Source organism: Pseudorca crassidens, chromosome X (assembly GCF_039906515.1).
Source record: "Pseudorca crassidens isolate mPseCra1 chromosome X, mPseCra1.hap1, whole genome shotgun sequence".
Lineage (NCBI taxonomy): Eukaryota > Metazoa > Chordata > Mammalia > Artiodactyla > Delphinidae > Pseudorca > Pseudorca crassidens.
The window spans coordinates 87,688,589-87,713,034 of NC_090317.1; the positions used below are offsets into that span (position 1 = coordinate 87,688,589).

Consider the following 24,446-nt stretch of genomic DNA (forward strand, 5'->3'; position numbering starts at 1 on the left):
GATATACTCTGTGCTTTCCTCATTGCACCATAGAAGTTCTTCTTCTCCCTTCAATTCCCTCAGCACAAAAGTAATAATGGTAATAATAGCAAATGCATATATAGTGCTTACTATCTGCCAGACACTATTCTAAACACGTTAGATATATTTACTCATTAAATACCCTCAATAACTCTGTGAAGTAAGTACTATTATTATCCCCATTTTTACAGAAGATGAAACTAAAGAATATAGAGGTGAAATGACTTGCCCAGTATGAAACGGCAGATCTAGGATTTGAACCCAGGCAGTCTGGCTCTAGAGTATACTGCACTACCATGCTATCAAGTGACAACTGTGGCACTGACCCACGCTTGCACACTAATGGAGCCCCCCTCAATATCATACAAACTCTCTCTAGGGCTTCAGAATAGGTTATGTCTCTGTGATGCCTTTGGCCAAATCTGGTAGCCAGTGAGTGTTTCTCACTGCCACTGACACCCAAATACACATATTTGGAAACAAAAACTAGGCAAGGAAAAGAACACTTTTTTGAAAGACACTATTATTTAATGTCCTCAGAGTGACAAGAAAAAATATTGTATTCATGAAGCAAGATCAGGAAGCTATACAAAGGTACATTCAGAGAACAACAATGATAAAAAGCCCTTAGAATCAAGCAACAATCAAAGAAGGATCTTCAAAGCAGCCAGAGAAAAAGAACACCTGAAAGAAAAAAGACAATTAGACTGACAGCAGACTTTTCAACAGTAATAGTGGAAACCAGAAGACAGTGCCATAATATTTTATAAGTGTTAAGAGAAAAAAAAAAGGTAATTCAGAACTGAGTACATAGCAAACCTATCTTTCAAAGAAGAATAAAGTGAAATAAAGGCATTTACAGATAAATAGATTCAGACAGTTTCCTGTAAAGAGATCTGCCCTAAAGGATCTTCTAAAGTATATATTTCAAGAAAGAAAATTATCCCCAAAAAGGAGGTCTGAGGTTTAAGAAGGAAGGTGAACAAATAAAATAGTAAACAAGCATTTAAACACTGCACAAAATAATAATATTGTTAATGTCCATCTAGTGTATATGTTAATATCCTCCTTAGAAAAGAAAATTATAAAATCCTTGTATTGTTTGGGTGGGGGATTACGATAATGTTTAACTTTAGACTTTAGGTTGAATATGTATGGTAAATTTTCTAGACTAACCGCTAAAAAGATCTCTGGAGGGACTAATCAAGAAAAAAAGAGAAAAGGCACAAATAAATAATATGAACAATATAAAAGATACAGCAGAAATGACAAAAGAAGAAGATACGATTAATTTGAAAACTTAGATGAACTGGACCGACTAATTTATTTACTGGATGAGCCCACTAATAACCTTGACCAGACAAACATGGTAGATGACAAAAGGTGCAAAAATCCTAAACAATTTATTAGTAAACCAAATGAATAAAAAAAGATTTAGCGTAAGATGAAAATGTTGGGTTTACTCCAGAAATGCAAGAGCCAATTAACATTAGAAAGCTTCCATAACGAGGTAGCCCTATGACACTGAGGGGCCAGCTCAGTCCTCTTTGTTAGCCTTAGAGAGAGGGGGAAGCTAAAGGTAGGTCCCCTGGGGATGGGGGGGGCAGTCTCTTGAGGGGGCAGGTGGGGGAGGAGTCTGGGGCCTGTGAAGGCTCCCACCTCGCATATATACCCTGCTACAAGAACACACATGATAACTCTGAGGTAGGTACAGTAACTTCATTTTACAAATGTTCTAAGGCTAAAAAAGGTTAGGAAACTTGACCAAGGTCCCAGTGCTAGTAAGTAGTTGAGCTATAATCCAAAATCAGGTTGGTCTGGATCTTCAGCTCATGTTCTTAACCACTAGGCAGGCCACTGTCCCTTTAATATTGATAGTAGTAGGTGTTCAATAAATGGTAGCCAGGTGCCAGGTAACTCACATATGCTCTAACACCCACAACAACTATCCAAGGTAGGTATTCAACTCATTTTACTGATGAGGAAACTGACACTTAGAGAGGACAGGTGACATGGCTAAGGTCACACAACCAAGACATGAGGGCTCCATACCTTGAAACTGGGCTTACCAGACTCCACAACCAACTTGTCCTAGATTATTACAGGTATGAATGAATCCCAGAGGAGGTGAACCCTAATGTCTGAGGACAAGACAGACAGGCCCTGCCCATTTCCTGAAAGATGAATAGTCTTTATGCCACAGCTGGTATCAGGAGTCAGAAAAACTCCTCTCCACAATGAGATCTCCACACAAGGAGCTGAGGGAGACTCCATAACCTCCAGGACAGTGGGAATGACCCCAACCCCAGGGGAGGTACAAAGGAAGCAGGTAACATAGACACCATCATCTAGATAAGGAAGCCAGGAACACTGGAAGCTGGTATGAACAAGTTTGTGGACAGTTGTGTCCAACCAACTTTTCATTACCTTTCTGAAGAGTTAACAGATTAGCATGTCAAGGGAGGTCACAAACTCCTCATGTCAGAATTTTGGTATGTGCCAGAGTCTCCTAGAATGATCTCGTAGAAAGAAAGGTGAACAGTGAATGCAGTTAGGTTGGTGTACACCATGCTGCTTCCCATCTTTGGGCCTTTGCCCATGCTGTACCCTTTGCCTGGACTGCCCTCCTCTCCCTTGTTAGTCACCTAGAAGATTCCTACTCATCTTTTTAGAGTCAGTTCATATACCATCTCTTCCAAGAAACCTTCCTCGGTCCCCTGAGCTGGGTCATGTGTTCCATAGGGGCTCTCACAGTCTCTCGTACCCATCACTATTACTGCATTGACCACACTGCCCTGAAATGATGGTTCTGTGTCTGAGAACACACTTTGTTCATCTCTGTGTCCTCGGTGCGGAACCGGAGGCCTGATACATAGTAGGTGTTCAGTCAACTTTGCTCAAGTGAACTTATAACTAGCTGGCTGGTTAAACCCAGTGTGATAATGATTAATGAACTGATGTTGGCCCGGGAGGGGGGGGTCTCTAGGGGTGTGCCACAGGGACCTGTGTGTATTGATGGCATTCTGATGAAATTAGTGGGTTACACAAAAACCAGGGGAGTAGGCCACACATTAAACAGAATTAGTATCCAAACAGTCATGGACAAACAGAAACACTGGAGCCATGCTGGCTCCCAAAGGGGTTAGGGAGAAAGTCAGGACTAAAACCTCACAATCTGTTGTAGCCTTTACAATGGAAAAAAGGTTTTCTGAGCTGAAACTTACTTCCGTGAAGTGTCCACCATTATGACAGCACTTACTATGTACCAGGCTTTATACCAGCTCCTGTACAATTCCCCCACAACCCAAGTACCACAGAAAAAGTCTAATGGGGGTGATCTGCTTGGCCTGGGGACCAAGAAACAGTTTCTCACAGGCAGGAGAAAAGAGGATCCTAGCTGGGACCAGAAGGCCTAATGAGAGCTGGGGCTTTGGTTTTCACTAAGTAACAGGCAGGCATGACAACACAGCAGTTTGAGGGCTGTTTGAAAAAGAGGCAGGTCCACCTTTAGGAGCCCAGGATACAGAGCGAGTCATACATGGGGCTTTGTTACCACCCTACCAACTCTGAACTTGCTTCTCAAAAGAACCCAGGAGCTACCCTCACTGCTTCTTTACAGCCCTCACCCTTCTGAACAATGACACCCAAGCTCCTTTGCATGCCATGAAAGGCGTTCATGCCTAGCCTAGTTCTCAATGCATTTCTCCCTCTATCCTCCACATTAATTCATTCATCAATTCATTCAGTTTATTCCACAAATATTTATTGAGTGTCTACTAAATATTACTATGCACTGTTCTTGGCACTAGAGATACAACAATGAACAAAACAAGAGTCCTTGCTTTGTGGAGCTTACAGTCTATTGTGGAGAGACAAACACTAATCACAATAAATAAATAAAGTATATCAGGTGGTGATCAGTGCTTTGTAGGAAAACACAACACATAAAGTAGGATAAGGGGATAGAAAGTGCTGGTGAATGGGGCTATTTTAGATATGTTTGTCAGGGAATGCTTCTCTAGGAAGGTGACATTGGCGCCTACTGGAAGTGGGTGGGCAAGTCATCAGATTATCTGGGAAGAAGAATGTTCTAGACAGTGAGACTAGCAAGTACAAAGGCTCTGAAGAGGGGGGATACATGACATGTTTAAGGAACAGCAAGGAGGCCAGTGTGGCTGGAGAACAGTGAGTGATGGGGAAAGTGATAGGAGGCAAGGTCAGAGAGATGATGGGGACAAGACTGTGTAAAGAACTTTGGGCCACAGTGAGGGCTTTGGCTTTTATTCTGAGGGAGCCGGGAGCCATGGGGGAATTTTGAGCAAAGGAGGGACATGATCTGATATGGATTTTAAAAAGAATTTCAGCGAGTTCCCTGTGGTTAAGACTCCACACTTCCAATGCAGGAGGCACATGTTCGATCCCTGGTTGGGGAACTAAGATCCCACATGCCATGTGGCGCAGCCAAAAAATTAAAAAGTTTTTTAAAAAAAGAATTTCAGAGAAGAACTAGTAATGGTATTAGAACACCAGGCACAGGAAAAAAAAAACAGACAACTACTAGGAAAACAAAAAGGTATACAACAGAGGATATGTAATCAGACTGTACTATGTTGTTTGGATGTGAACAATATTTACAATGCCATACTTAGACAAACAGCGATTACTGGCTGAACAAAAATTGTATAACATGTTTAAAGAAATAATAAATGCAACCACAAAGATGAGCAAGCAACAAGAGACTATTAGGGATGACTAGGAAGATTAGAAAGTGAAATATATGAAGTTTGTACAAATGAAAAATACAATTCTTGAAATAAAAAACTCAGTGGACAGATTAAACAGCAGATCAGACAGAGCTGAAGAGAGAATCAATAAGCTGAAAGATATATCTGAAGAAATTGCCTAGAATGAAGTGCAGGAAGACAAGAAGATAGAAAATATCAATGAAATGTTACGAGATATGGAAGATAGAATGAGGCGGTCCAAAATATGACCAACTGAATTCTGAGAAAGAAAATATAGAAAGAATGGAAGAAAGGCAATATTTGAAGAGATAATGGCTGAGAATTTTCCAGAAATTATGAAAAACATGAATCCAGAGGCATAAAGCACATTTCCAAAGTAGAATAATAAAAAAGAAATACATACCTAAACACTGATAGAATGAAACTGCAGAACCCCCTGAATATACCCCTCCCCTCCAAGAAAAAGAGAGAGAGAAAAGTAGTCAGAATATAAGAAAACAAAAACACCTACAAAAAACAGAAATTAGACTGATAGTGGACTTCTAATATTACCTATAACAATCTACCTTTTAAGAATGAGAATAAATACATTTACATATAACAGAGACTAGGAGAATTTAACACCAACAGATATGTACTAAAAGAGTATCTAAACATCGTAATCATAATGAAGGAAAATGATCCCAGAACAATGTTCTGAGATGCAAGAATGTATGCATGTAAATCCAAACACATACCATCTATATAAATTAATACTAATGATGATATATTAGTGAGGTCAGGGGAAGAAGGAACTAACACACTCAAAAAAATAACATGTGGTCAAGATAGGAATGACTAGAGTTGAAGGTTCTAAGGTTCCTGCACTCTTTAAGAGGGAGGTTAAAATACTGTTTAACTTTAAACCTTGTAAGTTAAACATGCATGGTAAAATTTCAAGGATAACCACAGAAAGAAAGGAAAAAGAATAGGTAAATTCCAAACAGTAGGGAGGAAAAAAAATGATTAAGAAAGCAAACAAACAAATTTCAAAACTAAAAAGCAGGCAAAAAAAAAAGAGAAAAATGAAGCATCGAAAAGGTGGTGGTAGGAAATAGAAATAAAAAAGTATGATGGGGGCTTCCCTGGTGGTGCAGTGGTTGAGAGTCTGCTTGCCGATGCAAGGGACATGGGTTCGTGCCCCGGTCCAGGAAGATCCCACATGCCGCAGAGCGGCTGGGCCCGTAAGCCATGGCTGCTGAGCCTGCGCATCCGGAGCCTGTGCTCCTTAATGGGAGAGGCCACAACAGTGAGAGGCCCGTGTATCGCAAAAAAAAAAAAAAAAAAAAAGTATGATGGCAGAAACAAGTCCAAATATATCACAATAAGTGTAAACAGACTAAACTTGACCATTAAAAGACAGAGATTATTATATTAGATGTTTTAAAAGGTCCAACTATATGCCATTTCCAAGAGATATGATTAAAGCATAAAGGCATGAAAACGTTGAAAAGTAAAAGGATGGAAAATTATATACCACACAAATCCTAAGAAGAAGAAAAGTTTGTGTTGCTATATTCATGTAAGATAAAATAGACTTCAAGGAAAAAATGCATTATCAGAAATAGAGAGGGTCATTACATGTTTACCAGGAATATATAACAATTCTCATTTTGAATATTCCTAATAAAATACCCTCAAAATAAGTAAAAGAAAAAAAAAGAACTACAAGGAGAAATAGACAAATCCACCATCATAACTGCATATTAACATACCTTATAATTATTGGTATATTACAACCAAAAAATCAGTTTAGATATAGAAAATGTGAACAATACGATTAACAAATTTGATAACAGACTTATGTGGAACTCTGTATTCAACAGTTAGAGAACATACATTCTTATAAATCACATAGGAAACATTAAAAAATACTGATCACCTATTAAGCCATAAAACAAGTCTCAATAAATTTCAGAATTTTTATCACACAGATCACATACTCTGACCATAATGCAATTAAAGATAGAGTTCAATAACATAAAGATAAACTTTAAAATCTCTAAACATTTAGAAACACACTTCTATATAACTTGCAGGTCAAAGAAGTAACCATGATGGAAATGCTGAAATACTTGGAACTGAACAGTAATGAAATATGACATGGCTGAACTTGTAGAAAAGCAGTAGTTAGAGGGAAAGTTACGTCCTTAAATGTGCAAAGTAGAAAACAAGAAAGACTAAAAATTAATAAGGCTGGTGTCCAATTTAAGAAATTAGAAAAATAACAACAAAATAAATCCAAAAAATGTGGAAGGAAGGAGATCAAAAAAGATAAGAGCAGAAATTAAAGAAATAGAAAACAAAGACAAAATAGAGAGGAGCAACAAAGCCAAAAGTTGGTTCTTTGAAAAGACTAGTAAAATAGACAAACCTCTGGTGAGATTGATCAAGAAAAAAAGTGAGAAGGCACAAATAACCAATATCAGCAATGAAAAAGGAGACATAACTACAGATTGTATACAGCAGAGAATAAAAAAATAAGGAAACTATGCCAATAAACTTGAGAAGGCGGACAAAACCAATTCCTAGAAAACTATAACTTACCAAAACTGACTCAAGAAGAAAAAGAAATGCTGACTAGTCCTCTAACTACTAAAGGAATTGAAGCAGTAGTTAAAACTCTTCCTACTAAAAAACAAACAAAGGAACAAAAAACATCAGGAGGGAGAATTTTCCAATTGATATGTGGATGACAGGTAGGTGAAGAAATATTAATCCCCTTAGGCCTGGAAGTGTCCACGTAGGCCTTAAGGCAGTGGAGACCCTAGGCAGGCCACTTCTCTCTATGGGCAGCCTCCTGTGGAGATCCTTAGAGGGTGGCCCTTAGTGAAATGGGGTCTGACAAATCCCTCTGCAGTCCCTGCAGGTGGTGAACACGAATGAGTAACATCCAGCACTCAGTTACTGCTCTGTAGTAAATGTGCTAAGCAGGGCCGAAGAGGAGCTCTAAGACTTGGACAGCCTCTTCAGTAGCCAGCTTCTGTAGTCTTCTGCTCACTGAGGACAAGGGGCCTGCGGAGCTGCTGGAGGAGTCTGTGTTCCAGTTGCCAAGAAACACCACACGACCCAAGTTGTGACTGGATGGGGTAGGGTTGGGTGCAGGGAGGCCAAGCAGGGGCTTTTGGAGAGTGTAGCTCCAGGTAGAAGCCCTGAAACTCTGTCTTCGCGAATATCAGATACTTCTATCCATTTGCAGCTGATGAGCCCTTTTAATGGTGTCCAAGCTAGCTGCAGGGTGATGGTTCTAACAATGATGCATGTTCTGCAAATAAGAGCTTTATCATTATTTTGAAATAGTTAATATGAAAGAGTTCAATTGGATTTGAAATCTAATCATATTATCACAAGATATTTTTAACAATATATTTGTCAGTGAAATAAAAAGAAAAGCTGTTAGATATAACTTCACTTTTTAAACATTTTTGAACAATTTAAAAGTTGGTTTGAAATACTTTATCACCTAATTGTACAAAGAAAGATTTGTATTGATGGTGACCATTAAGAATTTGAAGAATACATCATTAAAAAGTCTTGATCAGGATTTTTCTGTAGCCATTTTAAGCATAAAACCTGATATAAAATAAACATGTTATGGAAGCAGATTTCAAGTTTCTCATTCAAAATTTTGAAAATATTTTATTTAGAAGTTTAATATTCACTTAATATTAAAAAGAAAAGACCAAGGTGGTTTTACAGGAGAATTCTACCAAACAGATCATTCCAAAGTCATATAGCATCTTCCAGAATATTGTAAATGAGGAAACATTGACTCATTCTATGATACCAGCAGAACTTGATGCCAAAAGCAAATAAGGATAGCATGAGAAAGGAAAATTAAAGACCAATTTATGGACACAGATACAGAAATCCTAAACAAAATATTAGCAAACTGAATCTAGTATTGTAGAAAAAGGAAAAGATCACGACCAAGTTATGTTTATACCAGAAATGCAAAGGTAGTCTAACATAAGGAAAATCTATAAATGTCATTTACCACATCATCAGATTATTGGAGGGAAAAAAACATAATCATCCTAAGAAACAGAAAATGTATCTGATAAAAAATTCAACACCCTTTCATGATTTAAAAACAATAACAAAAACTTCTTAGCATGGAGGAACAGGATGGAACTTGCTTAATCTGATAAAAACTGTAGGAATCTACAGCAAATATTGTTCTTACTAGAGAAAAGTTAGTGGTGTTTCCTCTAAAATATCCAACAAGACAAGGATGCCCACTACATCTTTTCTATTCATCACTGTACTGGAGGCCCTGGCCATCTCAGTAAGACAAGAAAAATAAATTAAAAGCATAAAGATTGGAAAGGAAAAAACAAAACTCTCATTATTAATAGCTGATATGGTTGTCAACATAGAAAACACAAAAGAATATGTAGACAACTTAAAAGGAAGCAGGGTTCCTTGAGAAATGGTCGATTCTGGGGTTGGGACTGGGGCAGGAAGATAAAAGATGAGTAGGGAGTATCTTGTAGTGCTGACAAGTAAGGAAGTACTTAAAAACAAAAGGATGGGGCCATGTCAACGGGACACAGAAGCCAACCTAAAAGAGCCCCCGGTGACCAAAGCTGGAACAATTTGAGCCACAAGACAAATAACAGTATTGGATTTATATCTCAAATTATTAAACAAATAAATATGGCATGAGTTCATACTGATATAAACAAGTAACTGAATAAATAAGTAAGTAAATAAAGGAGAAGAAACAAATCTTTTTTACAGAAGAATTCCAAATAATATATGTAATTACATCCCCTTCCAGAGGTGAAGCTTAATTCCTTCCCTTCTTGAGGGTGGGCTAGATTCTTTCAAAGAACAGAGAATGAAAAGGGAAAAAAAATACCAACTTTACAGTGGAGAAACCTGGCAAACACTACCTTAACTAAGTGGTGACGGTCAACATCACCAGGGATGTCATAGGGATTTCACATACCCCTGATATGATGTGATGAAAAGGGCACTTCAACTCTGTGGTATTCCTTCCAAGAACAACCCCAGTCTAATTATGAGGAAAACTTCAGACAAATCCAAATTGAGGGACATTCTATAGTTCATCTCAAAACTGTTAAGCTTATAAAAAACAAGGAGACTAAGAAAATGTCATAGACCATAAGACACTAAAGAGACATGACAACTTAAATGCAATGTATTTGGAATTGGCTCCTAGAACAGAAAAAGGACATTAGTGGGAAAACTGATACATCTATATACAGTCTGAAGTTTAGTTAATAGTAATATACCAATGTTGTTTTCTTAGTTTTGACAAAAATATCACAGTGAAGAGTACACAGGAACTCTCCATACTGTCTCTATTTACTTTTCTATAACTAAAATTATTCTAAAATTAAAAGTTTGCTTAAAGGTAATGAAAGTTTATAAAGCAAGGTGAATGGCTATAATAACAATATAAAAAATTAACTTCATTTCTATATACCTGCAAAAGAGATAAAACACATTAAATAACAAGATCTCATTCATAATAGCAGTAAAAGCCATAAATACCAAGGAAAAAAATCTAACACAAGATATGCAAGACCTTATACAGAAAATTATAAAGTTCTACCAAAAGACATTCAATAATTTATTTAAAATGAAAGGATACATCATGTTTATAGCTAGGAAGACTCAACATCATAAACATATCAATTCTCTTCAAACTGATCTACAGATTTATTCCAATTCCAATATTTCTGTAGAACACGACAAGCTTATTCTGAAATGTGCTTGAAATAACAAAGGGCCAAGAATATATGATACTCCTGAAGAAAAATATGATGGGAAGATTTTGCTCTATCAAATATCAAGATTCTTTACGAAGCTAAAGTAATTAAAGGTAGTGTGGTACTGATTCAGGGGCAAAAAGTTGGCCAGTAGCAGAGATCCCAGAAACAGACCTACACAGATGTGAAACTTTGATGTATGATAGAAGTGGCACTTCAGATAATTAGGCTATCTGTGGGGAAAATAACACAACTGGGTTCCTATCTCATAATTTACACTACACAAAAATCAATTCCAGTTAGATTAAGGACTTAAAAGTTAAAGGTAAACCTTTAAACTTTTATTAGAAGAAAATAAAGAATATCTTCATGACCATAGGTTAGGGAAGACAACACACAAAAAGTGCTGGCTACAGAGAAAAAACTGAATTGTTCAACTCATTTAAAATTAGGAATTTCTGCTCATGCAAAGACACTATAAAGAAAAAAAAGGCCACAAACTGAGAGAAGATATTCACATATAACTGACAAATGAGGAGTATGCAAATAATTAAATAACTTCTGTAAATCAATAAAAATTATAAAAATATCAATTTTTAAAATGGACAAAAGATATTAACAGTCATTGCACAGAAGAAGAAACATGTGTGGCCAATAAACGTGAAAAGATGCTCAATTATATTAGTAATTTGAAAAATGCTAATTAAGTCCACAAAGACTCACTATAATGACAAAAAATTAAAAGTGGCACAATATCAAGTATTAATAAGGTGTATATGAATCAATGGGACCTCTTACAAATTGCTGAAAGGTGTGTAAATTGGTACCAAGAGTTTAAAATACATTTTGGCATAATCCCGTCAAGCTGAATGTTTACATGTCTTATTAACCAGCAATTCCATACATAGGTATATACCTTAGAAAAATGGGTGTCCATGTGTACAAGGAGACATGTACAAGAATGTTCATAATAGCACTTTTTATAAGAGCAAAAAGCTAGAAATGACCCAAATGTCCCTCAACAGGTAGATGGGTGAATAATTTAAGGTCACCCAATGAAATATCATATGGCATTGAGAATGAACAAGCTACAGCTACATGCAAAACAGGTGAATCTTGGAAACACGATGATGAATGAAAAAAGTAAGTCACAGAAGACCACATACAGTATGATACTATTTTTTTCAGAGCTCACAACCAAGCCAAAACCACAATGTATTGGTTAAGCATCTCCACAAATATGAAAAAAAATCAAAAAGAGCAAGGGAATGTTAAACACAAGACTTAGGAGAGTGGTAATTTCTGGCAGGAGGGGTGGGAAATGGGACTGAAAATGACACAGGGATAGATGCTATCATTAATGCTGTTCTTGGGCGGGGTTGGAGTTCCTGGGTTTTCATTATCTCTATAACTTATGTACATAATGTATATATTCTTTTATTATACGTGTAAGATATTTTAATATGAACAAACAGGGAATGGGAGAAGAGTAGGAAGAAGTGAAGAATGACAACTCTTTTGAAGAGTTTTGTTGTTAGAGGAATAGAGAAATAAAGCCATATTTGCAAGGGGATGTGGGATGAAGAGAGTTTTACATTTTTTAAAGATGGGAGCAACAGGAGATCAATGGAATGGCAGAGTGAGGACTTTGGTGAGCCAGCTATCCCTCTAAGACAATGAAAATAAGGGCAAACAAACTAAAATCAATCAGTTCAAAACTCTGGCAATTAACAAAGGCATAGAATGAAGTGAAAATCATTGATCCAAGAGAAACGACTGAATCTTGGCAAGACAGCAGGTTCTGTGCCTTTTTTGTGTGTGACATTTTAACTTGTGGCTATTCCCATCCTCCCTCCCTCTCCAGCTTAGTGGTTCAGTAGCCAAAAGCTAAATAAATTCCAGAAAACAGGGAGATGCCTTGGTCAGGAATTTAAAAGGAAATCCTAGAGAATGAGACAACTATAGAGAACTCTGAAAAGTTCTGACATATTCCTGGGACTCTAAAGGGCTGTGCACAAGAAAGAGCTGGAAAAGGAGAGGGCCCAAGTCATTACTTATGGCTGACTGTGAGGCCTTGTGCAAGCAGAAAGTGAGAACTCAGGCTGGCCTATAATCTGGCTGAAGTTTGAAGGCATGCCTTCTCACACAGACCCCCTTGGCAGAGGGTAGAAGACATATAGACAAGGTATTTAAGGACATCTGACCAATCACTGGCTGACCACCAAATTATACTTACCAGGTGTGACCCCTAGGAATCCAGGCTTAAAAATAAAAACAAGATCTTTTTTAAAAAAAAAGTTAGCAGAGAACTCAGAGGCCACATAATGCAGGGAATATAGAATCCACAGAATTAGTCAAGAAAAGTTGCCAAACAAATAAATGACAACAAGAACAATAACAACAACCACACAACACACACACACACACACACACCAGAACAACAAACCTTGAGGGTGGAAGAGTCTGATACTAGAGTTGTTAGAGGAGAATATCTAAAATGTCCAATTTTTTTTTTTTTTTTTTTTTTTTTTTTTTTTGTGGTACACGGGCCTCTCACTGTTGTGGCCTCTCCCGTTGTGGAGCACAGGCTCCGGACGCGCAGGCTCAGCGGCCATGGCTCATGGGCCTAGCTGCTCCGCGGCATGTAGGATCTTCCAGGACCGGGGCACGAACCCGCGTCCCCTGCATCGGCAGGCAGACTCTCAACCACTGCGCCACCAGGGAAGCCCTAAAATGTCCAATTTTTAACAAGAAATTATGAGACATACAAAGAAACAGTAAAGTATGTTACATATACAGGGGAAAAAGCAGCCAAAAGAACATGTACCTGAAGGGGCCAATGTTTGGGACTTAGACAAAGACTTTATACTAGCTATTATAAATATTTTTGAAGAACTAAAGGAAACAATATCTAAAGAATTGAAGGAAAGTGTGAGAACAATGTCTCACCAAATAGAGAATATCAATAAAGAGATAGAAATCATTTAAAAAATCAAATAGAAAATCTGGAGTTGAAAGTTATAATAACTGAAATAAAAATTTCACTTAGAGGGGCTCACCATCATATTTGAGCTGGCAGAAGAGAGAAAAGGTAAATTTGATGATAGGTCAAATAGAGATTATCCATTTCTTAAAAGCAGAAAGAAGAAAGAATGAAAAAAAAAAGAAACAGTCTCAAACACCTGTGGGACACCATCAAATGTACCAACATATACATAATGGGAATCTTGGAAGGACAAGAGGATGAGAAAGGGGCCAAAACATCACAAATTTGATGAAAGATATTAATCTATACATTTAAGAAGCTCAAGTAGAATAAACTGATCAAAGACAAGAAAATCTTGAATGTAGCAAGAGAAAGATGACTTATTGAATATAAGGGATACTCAATATAAGGGATACTCAATTGAATATAAGGGATACTCAATATAAGGGATACTCAATAATTGAATATAAGGGATACTCAATAAGTGTATAAGGGATATACTCAATAATGAATGTAGCAAGAGAAAGATGACTTATTGAATATAAGGGATACTCAATAATATAAGGGATACTCAATAAGGGATACTCAATAAATATAAGCTGATTTATCATCAGAAACCATGGGGGCCAGAAGACAGTGTAATGATATCTTCAAAATGTTGAAAGAAAGAGATGGAGACTTCTTTATCCAGCTAAACTGTCCTTCAAACATAAAAGAAAAGTTAAGATAAACAAAAACTGAAAGAATTTGTTGCTAGCAGACCTATCCTACAAGAAATACTAATTTCAGGCTGAAGTTAAAGGACACTAAATGGTAACTTGAAGGTAACTACACAGGTATTATAAGAGAAAGTACTTTTGTTTGTAATACTTTTATTCTCCTATCTGTTTTAAAAGATAACTACATAAAGCAATAATAATAAAACTGCGTTGGTAGGCTTATAATGTATAAAGAGGTAATTTGTATGATAATAATACTATGAAGCAAAGGAGAGGGAACAGAGATATATTAGAGCAAAGTTGTTATATACTATTGAAATTAAGTTAGAATTAACCCAAAGTGGATTTTCTCAAGTTAAGATGTTAGTTGTAATCCCTAGGGCAACCACTAAGAACTTAACTCAAAAATATATAGTTAACAAGGAAATTTAAAAGTTATACTAGAAAATATCTACTTGATACATAAGAAGAGAGGAATCGAAGAACAAAGAAACAGAAAAGACATAAGACATACACAAAGCAAGTATCAATCCTTCACAAACTCTTCCAAAAAATATAGGAGGAAACACTTCCCAATTCATTTTATACAACCTGTATTATCCTGATACCAAAATCAAAGACATCACAAGAAAACTACAGACCAATATCCCTTATGAATATAGATGTAAAAATCCTCAACAAAATACTAGCAAACCAAGTCCAGCAACATATATAAAGTATTATATAACATGACCAACTAGGATTTATTTCAGGAACGCAAAGTTAGTTTACTACCTGAAAATTCATCAATGTAATATACCATATTAACAGAACAAACATAAACTCCACATGATCACCACAGTAGATGCAGACAAAGCATTTGACAAAATCCAACACCCATTCATAGCAAAAACACTCAGAGAACTAGGAGTAGAAGGGAACTTCCTCAATTTGATAAAGGGTATCTATGTAAAACCCACAGCTAACAACATGCTTAATGGAGAAAGACTCAATACTTTCCCCCTAAGATCAGGAACAAGACAAGGATGTCTGCGCTCATTACTTCTAGTCAATACTGTAGGTCTAGCCAGGATAACTGGTCAAGAAAAATAAATACAAGGCATCCAAATTGGAAAATAAAAGTAAAACTATCTATATTTGTAGATGACACGATTTTATACATAGAAAATCCTAAGGAAACCACTAAAAACTATTTGAACTAATAAACAAGTTCAGAAATGTGACAGGACAGAAATCAATAAACGGAAATCAACTGTATTTCTACACACTAGCACTTAACAATCAGCAAGTGAAAGTAAGAAAACAACTCCATTTATAATAGTAGCAAAAAGAATAAAATACCTAGGAATAAATTTAACAAAATAAGTGCAAGACTTGTACGCTGAAAACTACAAAACACTTCTGAAAGAAAGAAGATCTAAATGGAAAGATTTCCCATGATCATGGATCAGATGACTTAATATCGTTAAATGGCAATACTTCCCAAATTGATATATAGATTCAACACAATCCCTATAAAAATTTCGGCTGATTTTCTGCAGAAATTGACAAGATGATCCTAAAACTCATATGGAAATGAAAAGGACTTAGAACAGTCAAAAAAAATCTTGAAAAAGAATTACAAAGTTGGAGGAATCCCATTTCCTGATTTCAAAATTTACTACACAGTTAATTTAATCAAGACAGTGTGCTCTGGCATAGTGACAAACATATCGATTGGTGGAATAGAATTGAGAGTCCAAAAATTAACTGTCACATTTATGATTTATGGTCAACTGATTTTTCACAAGGTTGTCAAGACAATTCAATGAGGGAAAGAATACTCTTTTCAACAAAAGGTGCTGGAACAACTAGATATCCACAAGTAGAAGAATGAAATTTGGACTCCCTACCTCACAGCATGTACAAAAATTAACTCAAAATGGATCACTGGCCTAAATTTAAGAGCTAAAACCATGCAATTCCTGGAAGAAAAAGGAATAAATCTTTGTGACCTTGGTTTATGGAGTGGTTTCTTGGATACGACACAAAAAGCTCAAATGATAAAAGAAAAAAACACATAAATTGAACTTCATCAAAATTAAAAACTTTTGTGCATCAAAGGACACCACGAGGAAAGTGAAAAAACAGGGACTTCCCTGGTGGTCCAGTGGTTAAAACTTTGTCTTCCAATGCAGGGGGTGCAGGTTAGATCCCTGGTCGGGGAGCTAAGATCCCACATGCCTTGTGGCCAAAAAACCAAATAAATAAATAAATAAAACAGAAGCAATATTGTAACACATTCAATAAAGACTTTAAAAATGGTTCACATCAAAAAAAAAAACTTAAAAAAAGTGAAAAAATAACCCACAGAATGGAAGGAAAGATGTACAATTCATATATCTGCTAAGAGACTTGTATCTAAAATATATAAAGAATCCTTACAATCTAACAATAAAAAGACAAATAATCTAATTTTAAAAGGGCTAAGGATTTTAATAGACATTTCTCAAAAAAAGATATACAAATAGCCAATAAACACATGAAAAGATGTTCAACATCGTTAATTATTAGGGAAATGCAAATAAAAACCACAATGAGACACCACTTCATACCCATTAGGATGGCTATAATAAAAAAGACAGACAATAAGAAGTGTTGGTGAGGATATGGAGAAATTGAAACCCTCAAACATTGCTGGTGTGAATGTAAAATGGTGCAGCCACTTTTGCAAACGGTTTGGTAGTTCCTCAAAAAGTTAAACATAGAGTTGCCATATGACCAAGCAATCCCACTCCTAGGTATCTACCCAAGAGAAAAGAAAACATACATTCACACAAAAACTTGTACACAAATGTCCTGAGCAACATTATTTAAAATAGCCAAACGTGAAAACAACTGGAGTATCTATCAACTGACTAATGAATAAACAAAATGTAGTATATTCACACAATGGAATATTATTTGGCAATAAAAGCAAATGTCACATGCAACAACATGGATGGACCTCAAAACCAGTACGCTAAGTGGAAGAAGCCACTCATAAAGGCCAATATATTGTATGATCCAATTTATATAAGATGTCTAGACTAGACAAATCAATAGAGACAGAAAGTGCATTAGTGGCTGCCTACAGTTGTGGGGAGGGGAGTCATGGGGAGTAACTGCTAATGAGTATGGAGCTTCTCTTAGGGGGGAATAAAAATGTTCTAAAATTGATTGTGGTGATGGCTGCACAACACTGTGAATATACTAAAGACCACTGAATAGTACCCTTTTAAAGGGTGAATTTTATGGTGTGTGAAATATATCTCAATAAAGCTGTAACAAAAAGATGGAAGCAACAACAGGATGTCTGTGTGCTAATGGGAATGAATTTGTAGAGAGGGGGAAATTGAGGTAGGAGAGAGAGGGGGATATTGCTGAAGCAATGTACTCAAGTAGGTAAGAGGATGGGATCTAGTGCCAAAGTGGAAGGACAGGATTTTGATGACAGCAGGGACAGTTTTTCCATAATAACAGAAAAGAAGGCAGAGTATATGAGTACAGATGCTGCTTGGTGGTTGGATGTGGTAGTGGGAATCAGTGGAGGTTTTCTTTTGATGGTTTAAAATTTTCAGTCAAGTATGCAGCCTGAGCCTAGGATGGGAGAGGAGGTGTTGGAGATTTGAGGAGAGAGAAGGTATGAAATAGTTATCTAGAAGGATAGGACAGTGAATGGCCTAAGAAAGTACAGTGGAGCTGGCAGAGGTGGATTTAAGCAGGGCTGGGGTTTTGCCTGATAAGTATGCTAAAGTGACAGAGGGCAAGGGAAGTGAGGATGTATGCAAGGGAATGATTATTATGATGGACCACGGAATCTAAGCTGATTGAAGGAAGGACATGGGAACATGGAGGAAGTAGAGGGTAATGAAAACGTTCAGTTCCAGTGGCATTGAAGGATTGTTGGAATTGGGGTGCTAGAGGGAGTGAGCTAGAAGGATAAGTACTGGTTAGAGAGCAGGATGCCTGAAACTGAGATTATGGAGGAGATGCAGTCACAGATACTGTTAAGAAGGGTAAGACTATCAGGGTGCGTGGCTGAGGTGGGGCTGAAAGGCAAGAGCACTGTAGAAGAGCAGACAGAACTGAGAGACAAGACCACTGGAAGGGTCATCTACGAGGATATTAAAATCACCAAGAAGTAGGACTGGAGTAGTGTTATAGAGTGACAGTAAGCTAGTAGCTAAATCCTTCTAGGAATGAGGCGTGACTGGGGCAGGTATGTGTGTATGTCTGTACCTGACTACAACACACAGGTAGGTGATGGTATAGTCTGATGAGTTGAGATTTAAAACAAAGTGGTTGATATTTATATAATCTTAATGTATCTCTCTACAAATTACTTATTAATTACAAAGGAAAAAGAGTAACTACAATGGAGAAACCTGGAGACACTAACTTAAACAAATAGTCAATGTGAACAAAACCAGTATTGGGATAAACTGACATCATGTGCCTCCTGATATAAAGCACTGAAGACACATCTCTTCTGTGGTATTCTTGCCAAAATTACATAACTTAACTGTAATCACAAGGAAACATCAGACAAACCCAAGTTCTATAAAATAGCTGGCCAGGACTCTTCAAAAGTATCAAAGTCATGAAAGACAAAGAAAGACTAAAGAACTGTCCCAGATTAAAAGTGCCTAAGGAGATATGACAACTAAACACAATGTGGGATCCTGAATTAGATCCTAGAATAGAAAAATTATATTAGTGGAAAAACTGATGAAATTCAAATAGGTTCTGTACTTTCATTAAGAGTATTGTACCAATGCTAATTTCCTAATTTTGATAATTGAACTGTACTTGTATAATTTCTTAACATTTGGGGAATGTAAGTGAAGGATATATGGGAATTCTTTGTACTATCTTTATAACTTTTTAAAAGTCTGAAATTATTAAAAATAAAAAATTTTAATTCTAAAAAACCAGAGCGTTTAAGGAGGAGGGAGAGAAAATGTCTGGGAAGGACATATAGAGTGAGGACACCTACCCCCATGTCCTGGCCTCCTGGCAGGAGGGGTATGAGGAGGCTGCTGGGGGAGCAGAGTGCTCAGGGGAAAGCCAGATTTCTATTCAAGCAGTGGTTCTCAGTGGGGGATTGAATAGACAGTCAAGGGGTGTTTCGGAGACATTTTTGACTGTCAAAATAATTGGAGATTATAGTGACATTTAGTGGGCATTGACCAGGGATGCTCAGCATTCTGCAGTGCACAAGACAGCTCCACACAGCAAAGAATCGTACTGCATCCCATATGACTTTAGAATGTTCCACCAGACAATCATGTAGGTGAAAAACGTGTTCATTCATTCATTCAACAAACATTTATTGAGAGAGCCTACTGTGTCCAAGCACTGTTTTAGGTAATAGGGATACATCAAGGCACAAAAAAGACAACCATCTCTGCCCTTCTGGAGTTTACAATCTAGTGGGAGAGTCAAACAATAAACAACAAACATAATAAAGATATGTAAGAGAGTGAGGAGCACTATGGAAGAAACAGATAAGGGTACGTGCTAGGGGATAGTTGCAATTTTAAACAGGATGGTTGGGGTAGGCCTCATTGAGAAAGTGACATCTGAGTAGAGGCCTGAAGGAGGTGAGGGCATGAGCTTTGTGGATATTGGTGGGGGGCAAGCATTCTAGGTAAAAGGGATGGCCTAGTACAAGCCCCTGAGGTGGATGTGTGCCTAATATGTTCAAGTAGCCTAGAGGAGGTCAGGATGGGTGAAAGAGAGGGAGCAAATGGGGACAGTGGTAGGAGATGAGGTCAGAGAGGTTATGGGAGCCAGATCATGGATTTTAATATATAATGACTTTTACAGTAATTCAACAACCATATAAATTGAGGGAAGATTGCACTTTGTTTTGTTTAGAACCTTATGAAGAATTGTTCATCATCTAGGAAAATTGCATCACCCTATCCATGGTTTCTGAGTCACAGTGTAGCTGTCACACTCCCAGGTACAAGCATCGTATGTGCAAGACCATTTCATTATGTCTTCTAGTGGAATTATATCCCAGCCTTTACATATTGAAATACATATTGTTTTATTATAAATTATTTTTCCTTTACTTCTCCCTTATATTGAATTAGACATTTTATTGGTTTGGGGGGGAATTATGTGTGTAGACAGATTCTATTATCTATGCACTTCAATTCAGAACAGTGAAAGAGATGTTTCAAAACATACATCATAAAAATGGAGTGTTGTGTTCAAAAGGTATGAGAACCACTAAGGCATGGCAAGAAAACAATGGGACTATTCAGAAATCAGGGAGAGAATGAAGGGGATTTTGCTGATGACTGAAGGTGAGTTCCAGAGACCTGGTCAATTCCAGGGCTGTATGGGAATGTAACTAGGAGACCCCTGGTCTCTGATCTTCTTGTGGAGACTAACACGATACAGGATAAGGGCCTGATCCACTTTTTCATCTAAGCTGCTCCCCACCCTGGCGGAGGGTGTCTCACCTGTTTAACACAGGAGGGTGGGGAACAAAGAGGGTTGTCTCCTCAATGAGGCCAGAAGCAGCCTAAGGCCAGCTCCATTTGTTTACCCCCAGAACAGACAAGAACCCCAGACTAAGCTCATAGGCACTCTCAGGCCAAGCTCATTGCTATAAACAATGCACCTCTAACCTGTTTAGGGATGGGAAAGAGGCAGAAAAAGGAAAAGCAATAACAGAGAAAGACAGAAGCATTCAGAAAGAAGAACAAGTTGGGGTGGGGGTAGGGTCAGAGACAGGGAGAAAATAAAGCCAAAGGCCAAGAGAGACTATATTCTTTTCAATTATAACTGTCATTATTTATTGAAACTTTTCAAGGGGCCAGGCACTGGGCAAAGTGATGCACTGTATTGTCTCAGGTGGAGATTATTAGACTCCCATTTGACAGATGGGGAAACTGAGGCCCAGCTGGGTGAGGCTCAAGGTCTGACGGCTAGTTTTAACTGGTTGGGTCAGGATTCAGCCTTATAGGCCTGGGCGGTCTACTATATCTCAGAGAGGGAGCCAGACAGAAAGATAGAGACAAACAGAAAGATGGAGATAGAGACAGAGGAAGGGGGAACGGGGTGGGCAGAGAGTGAGAGACAGACGGAGACTTACAGACACGCAAGCAGACGATCACGTGAGCTGCAGACCTGCACAGTACACCGTTTCCCAAGAGACAGGAATTGGGGGAGCGCGGAGGGTGGGCATGGGCGGTGGGCTCCGCAGGGTACTCACCTGGTTGCCGTCTGGGGGCCGCAGGAGCGATCGCCCTCCCCTTGCTACCCGCACGATACTCCGCAACCCGCTGACCTAGGGTTGAGAGGCCGCCCAGGTAAAAGCTCGCTCAGGTCCCACCCCTCACGCGCTCCAGCCCGGCATCTTTCCCACCACGTCCTCCACCCCACGTCTTTACAGCGTCTCACCGGGAACCTCGGGCCGTCGGTGCAGCCGCTGCCTCGCGCGAGTAGATTCCAGGGATCGGCAGCTGGATCTCGCGAACGCACTGGACGCGTCCCTCCCGCTTGCTGGAGCGCTAGCGGGGTCGCAGGCCGCCACCGCTACCGACGGCTCCAGACTCCCATTGGAGGAGTGCCCTCCTGTCTTCCCTGGGATTGGCTGGAGATGGACACACTTTATTTTTACCCCCCAAGCCAGGATCCAGGCCGAAGAAAACCCGCCCCTTTGGGGGTCTTTGATTGGTTTATAAGCTAAGCCCACCCTCTAATAGGATTGGCCAGGAGGAGGATCTTCATCGCTTTTTGCCAGTCCATTCGACAGGTCTTCGGGCGGTTAGTTGGGAGCACGCAGGCGCGAACCCCAAAGTGAGGCCTGGCGCGAGTCACAAGACAATCGGAGGCGCGCGGCTTCTTGACGTCTTATTCTCCGTAAGCCACCTTGCGTGAGCCACCGCTCCGCTAAGAGACACGACTCTGCCCTCAGTTTTCCATAGCTTACCCCCACCTGCAGGGATTTCTGAGCCAGGTTTCTCTCGCTCAAAGTGAACGTAGTTCCTAGTTTTATCCCTGGAGGATGAGGTGGTTATAGAGGTCTGGCCAGTCACCCACCAGCCCCTGCTACTTACTGATTAAGACATTGGTCGAGTGACAGCCTCGCTTGGAGCCTCAGTTTAACCATCTGTGAAATGGGAAGATAATTAAAAAAAATCTTCCCTGAAAATGCCATTCATTCAATGGAGGATTCAATGAGAGAACATAAATTAATTGCCTGGAGCATAAATAATTAAGGTCTCCCCTCCCAATTCTTGCCTTTGCCGTTGTTTCAGACTTAGGGAACTATGGCCCAGAGAGGCAAACTGTTTGGCTTGAGGTCACACAGCAATAAGACCCAGCATAAAACCTAGGCTTCTGTCCTCCAAACGAAAGGGGTTTAAGAAGAAAGGAGATACAGGAAGGCCCTTCCTATTACCAGGGTTTCTTAATTTGGGTTCACAGATCTCCCTCCAATCCAGTCCAGGGACAGGGTTTAGAGGGGTCCATGAATTTGGATGGGAAAAAAATTACATCTTTGTTTTCACTCTCCTCTAATTGAAATTTAGCATCTTTTCAGTAAAGAATGTAACTGACCATAGTATAATAGTGATAGTACCTGTGACTCTGTTACTAATAGAAATCACAGAGATTTTTATATCATATTATAGATGTTGTACATTTCTTGAAATATCATGTAATCTCATCTCTATCTCAAAATCATGATTGTCATTAGACTCTCCATTAGATCTCACAAGGATCATATATATTACTATAACATATTTGCTTTTCCATATTTTAGTAACTATTTTTCAATATAGTCAATATTTTGTGGCTCTAGGTATCTTATTTTATGCATTCAAAAGATACTGTTTTCTGAGAAAAGATGCATAGGCTTCACCAGATCACCAAACAGGTCCATGGCACACAAAAAATGTTAAGAACACTTGTCTTCAACTCTGGGCTCCAGGGGGACAAAGACTTGGTCTATTCATGTTTCCTTGTTGTAGTCCTATCACCGAGTTTCTATCAGGCACACAGCAGGTGCTCAGTAATGTTTACTGAATGAAAAATAGGATGCTTCCTAATGAAAAACAGGATCCTCCACACCCCCAACTGAGGGAGCCACTGATGGCCTTTTTGATCACCAAAGAAAGAGGGATCTAGTTTCCTGAATCTAGTTTTGTCCCTGCCAATCTACTTTTATTCACAGAAGTGGGTGGTACTTTTAAGGTCTGGCCCCAGGAAGTCCTTGGAACCTTACCCTCAGGAGCAGGGCCCTCTGCTCCAAGGGAGTTGGGTGAGTTGTGAAGGATACAAGGACAAGTAGCTTCAGCATGGGAAAGGCCCTGGGGCACATTGGGCCTATGACTCCTCATTCTCCTCCTGGTTTCTGTTTGGGGTCCCAGCAAAAGGGCCTGTCTTCACTGGTCTTCAGCAAAGACTGTATTTTGGAGTTGGATGAGACCTTAAAGACCTTCTAGGAGAGTCTTCCCTTTTGGAGGACCAGACTAGGCAGGACCTGAATGAAGCCACACTACACAGTGAGGAGTGAGGGCACAGGGAAAAGATGTCACCCTAGGCAAAGAACATTTTCTCCTCCCATGCCTCAGTCCAGGACATGAGCATCCTGGCCAGCTATATTAGAATCCCATAATTGGGTCCTAACAGTGTCCCTGAAGTCAGAGGCCCTCTCTAACAGGGTGGGTGAAGAGGGGCCTCAAATGCCAGGATGAGGGGCTAGGGATTTGATTAGAGAAACAGAGAGGAATCAGGTAAGAGCATGATGAAGGCCAGGCTTCAGAGGTCTGCTTCAAGGCTAGACTCCATCTTGGGATCTTAGGCTGGTTGCTTCTCCTGGGCTGATCCCCCAGCATGATTAGCCTATTTGCAGATGGGAAAACTGAGACCCTCTATAGAGGGTGAGGAAGTCACGTTGTGAGCCAGAGTATATTGAGGCAAGGATACCCAGGCCGTCTCTCTCTTGAACTGACAGGGATCCTCTTGCCAGGCTGACCTCTTCCTGGCCCACTCCAGGTCCTTTGCCCCTCCTGCTTACCCTGCCCTTCCAATTCATCACATACTCATTGGGACTGGCTCCAGATACTGCACATAGGTGTCTCTTCCCTCTGCACAAGATGCCTTGACTCAGCATCCTGCACTCTCAGCTCTGGCCCTGGGGCAAGATGTT

The 24,446-nt window shown here is 38.9% G+C and overlaps 1 long non-coding RNA gene across 2 annotated transcripts; it reads right to left on the minus strand.

Annotated features, from left to right (window-relative positions):
• Nucleotides 1-521: 521 nt before the first annotated feature.
• On the minus strand, nt 522-21,919 carry LOC137216414 (uncharacterized). 2 transcript variants are annotated; one of them, XR_010939766.1, is made up of 4 exons: nt 21,692-21,919; nt 21,504-21,578; nt 12,993-13,274; nt 522-8,070 (listed from the first exon to the last, which is right to left on the minus strand). It is a non-coding gene; the product is annotated as an uncharacterized lncRNA (long non-coding RNA). The 2 variants fall into 2 exon arrangements; XR_010939765.1 differs by lacking the exon at nt 12,993-13,274 and having other exon boundaries at nt 21,692-21,909.
• Nucleotides 21,920-24,446: the final 2,527 nt, after the last annotated feature.